Source organism: Silene latifolia, chromosome Y (assembly GCF_048544455.1).
Source record: "Silene latifolia isolate original U9 population chromosome Y, ASM4854445v1, whole genome shotgun sequence".
Classification (NCBI taxonomy): domain Eukaryota; kingdom Viridiplantae; phylum Streptophyta; class Magnoliopsida; order Caryophyllales; family Caryophyllaceae; genus Silene; species Silene latifolia.
The window spans coordinates 105,385,749-105,389,987 of NC_133538.1; positions in this window are offsets into that span (position 1 = coordinate 105,385,749).

Sequence of the window (4,239 nt, forward strand, 5' to 3'; positions counted from 1 at the left end):
CATATCACACAAATATCATTCCTCTCATCTCTCTAAAAACCAAACAAATAAAAAAAAACTGAAAAAAACATTTCCCTCCTCTCTTCCTCACTCACCCACCTACCACCACCAACCACCTTACACCCACCACCACGAACCGACCACCACGCACCACCACAACCTACAACCACAAAAAAAGCACCACCACCCGCCATTCCCACCACCGCAACCACTGCTCCATAACAACCACCACTTTCATTCTCGCCTCCAACTACCAACAACAACACCATCATCTTTCTCTTTTTTATTTCAGATCTGCCGCCATACACCCACCGCCACTTCCTCCTTTCTTCAGATCTGAAATTACAATAACCACCCACAACAATCACCATAAACGAGATCCACCCCTCACCACCACCTATGATCTAGCGATAACTAACCAGCACAATAGCACCACACGGCCAGCCCCACAAACCACCATTCGACGCCCACAAAAACCAGTATTCGCTCTGCCGCCATCCGCAACCTTTTCGCCTTTTTTTTCCAGATCTGAGGTGTTTGGTGGGTGTTGTTGGATCGTGGTAGTGGTGGTGTTGGTGGTGTTGTTGGCTCCGTTGTTGTTGTTGTAGTCAGGGGTGGTGTTGTGTTTTGATTTGTGTGTATTGCTCTGTGGTATCTTTTGCAGTTTTACACTTTTTTTTCTTCTTTTTTTATGTTCTTCTTCAAAGTTACACTCGACAAAAATTAAATAGACCATTATTTTTTTGTGTTTTCGGATCTTGTCATATATTTATTTTCAGATTTACACTGGTATTCTTTACTGTTACACGCGTATTTCTTTAACATTACACTCTTATTTATTTAAAATTACACTCATTTTTCAGATTTACACTTACACACGTATTTTATTAAATTTACGCTCATATTTCTTTAAATTTACACTCGTATTTCTTTACAGTTACACTCGTATTTCTTTACAGTTACACTCGTCAAATATCTCATTTTTTTTTAGATCTACTATAGATCTTTTTGTGGGTATGAGTTGGTGGTGGAGGACGACATTGGTGGTGTTTGTTGGTGGTCGCACTAAAGTTTTACTCGTAAAGGACCAAAGTTACACTCATAAAGGACCAAAGTTACACTCAAAGGACCAAAGTTACACTTTTAAAGCATTAAAGTTACACTCGTAAACCTTCAAATTTACACTCGTAGACCTTCAAATATACATTTAAAAAACTACATTTACACTCATAAAGCATCAAATTTACACTCATAACATGTTAAGATTATATAAATTCAAATTTCTATAAAGAAAATTGCCTAAAAACTCAAATTTACACTATTAAAATATTACTTTTATACTCGTAAAACATCAAAGTTACACTCGTAAAATGTCAAAATTATATAAATTCAAAATTTCTGACATAAAAAACATCAAAATTACACTCTTAAAATATTACATTTACACTCGTAAAACATCAAAGTTACACTCGCAAAATGTATAAATTATATAAATTCAAAATTTCTGTCATAAAAAAATCAAAATTACACTCATAACATATTACATTTACACTCGTAAATGTTAAAACTGTAAAAATTCAATTTTTTGCATACAAAACAGCCATAAAATCTGTCACACAAAAAAAATCAAAATTTCCGTCACAAAAAAAAAAAAAAAAATCAAAGTTACACTCATAAAACTCAAACAACATTACATATACACTTATAAAATCTGAAACTCAAAACTGATTAATTAGGGGCTAGAGAGAGAAAGGAAATTTAATTAGTGTATAGAAAAATTGATTAGTGATAATTTTTCAATCTCAACCATCCACATTTTTTCGTTTTCTTTTTGATAGTCCTTAATCAATTTCCTCTCCATCCATCTCAACCATCCATTAAGTCCATCCAATGGCCCTTAGAGGGACTTAACGACTCAATGGAAGAAGTGGACTCATTATAACTCCCTTCTCTCTCTCTCTCTCCCTCTCTCTCTCTCTCTCTCTCTATATATATATATATATATATATATATATATATATATATATATATATATATATATATATATATATATATATATATATATATATATATATATATATATATATATATAGATGAGTTCTTATAAGTCCACAATTTTGGTTGAGTCCCTAAGTCCTAATCTCAACCACTCATTTATTGGATGTAACTTCAGTACTTTATGAGTGTAACTTTAATTATTTAATGCTATTTTTATATAAAATTTGAATTTATGGCTATTTTTTTAGACAAAATTTTTAATTTATGACTATTTTTTTAGTTTTTTGAATATATAATTTTAACGATTTTTGTAATTTTAACGATTTATGTAATTTCAACATTTTTTGAGTGTAACTTTACTTTTTTTTTATGTAATTTCAACACTTTATGAGTGTAACTTTACTGTTTTACAAGTGTAACTTTAGTATTTTAAGAGTGTAACTTTAGTATTTTAAGAGTCATTTTTTATATTAAAATTTAAATTTATGTAATTTTTATTATAGGTTGAATTTATATAATTTAAATTTATGTAATTGTAGTCATTTAGGAGTGTAACTTTAGTTCGATATAAGTGTACCTGTAGTCCTTTACGTGTGTAACTTTAGTCCTATATAGATGTAACTTTAGTCCAAAATGGGTGTAACTTTAGTCCGAAATAACTGTAACTTTAGTCCGTAAGGAGTGTAACTTTAGCGTAACCACCTTGTGCACAAACATTACCACCACCGTCACCACCCTCGCCGCATTATGACCACCAACCACAACAAATTAAATTAAAAAAAAAACAGATAAAGAAAACCATGACCACCACCATAAAGAAAACCATGACCACCACCCTCGCCACCTTCTGACCACGACCATCAAGGCATCACCAATCCAAAAAAACGAAAAACTGAAAAGAAAAAAAAAGACAACAACACAAAACCCACCATCAGCCAATCCACAAAAAACAAAAAACTGAAAAAAAAAAGGAAACGACAACAACAAAACAGTCACCGCCGTGAACACCCACCACCACCACTCAAAAAGAAAAAAAAAAAGAAAAAAAAAGGGACGGTAGTATGTGCGTGGATATGGCACCGACAACAACAAACACCACCGTCAATATCCACTACCACCAAAAAGGAACGAAATCTAAAAAAAAAAATACACAAAAAAACGAGATCTGACAAGGGAGTGGGCTGGCAGTGGTGGTGGCGTGGGAAGCAGGTCGGGATGGCGTTGGCGTGATGGCGGCATCGGCAGCGTAGTATGGTTGCCGGCAGTAAAGGTCAAGAGGAGAAGTGGAAAGGGGAAGAGGAGGTGATGGAGACGTCGGGTGGTGGCGGCGAGGCGAGAAGGAGGTGGTGACGGCAAGGTGAGAGGGCGTTGTGTGGTGGCTGTTTTGTCGGTGGTGGTGGAGATGTAGAGAGATGGGAGGGAGTGTGAAGATGAGAGGAAGAGAGAGAAGTGAAAAGTGAGGCAGTGGAATGAGAGAGATGTGAGAGAATAGGGTTTTGGGGTATTTAAATACCATCCCTTTATTTTACTCTAATCCTAACCATCCATTATATAGATCTAAAGGCTAGGATGGGGACTCAAGGACTCACCTAAATAAGGAGGACTTATAGGATCCCATTTATATATATATATATATATATATATATATATATATATATATATATATATATATATATATATATATATATATATATATATATATATATATATATATATATATATATATATATTATACAGCTAACTTCAAATTTCAAATCAAGTTATGAGATATAAAAAGTAGTTTAAATTGAAGCCATTCTATACTGAATACGTAATTAACAGTTAAAGTTTAGCGTTACGGCCCATTAGCCTATGGGTCGCTAATGAGTAGTATTTTAGTCGTATTTTACCCCTCATTTATAGCTTATTCCAACTCGATTTTATGTGCCTAATTGATTAAATAGCTCATTTTATTTGCTTATTTATTTTAATTAGCCGTATTAATTAGATTTAATAAGTAGTCGGATTTTAGTATAATATTGGTATGGTTGTTTAATTTATTAAAATAACTTGTAGGAAAGACGGGATAATATGACCGGGGGATCGAGACAAGCCGAGAGGGGATAGATGCTAGAAAGGGAAGAAGGAAGAAGAGTAGTTGATCTGGGCCGATCAAGGACATGCGGCCAGTTAGACCCGCTGAGACCCCTCCTCCTCACTTGTCAAGCAAAATTTTGAAGAAACTTACAGCGGGATCTGAGC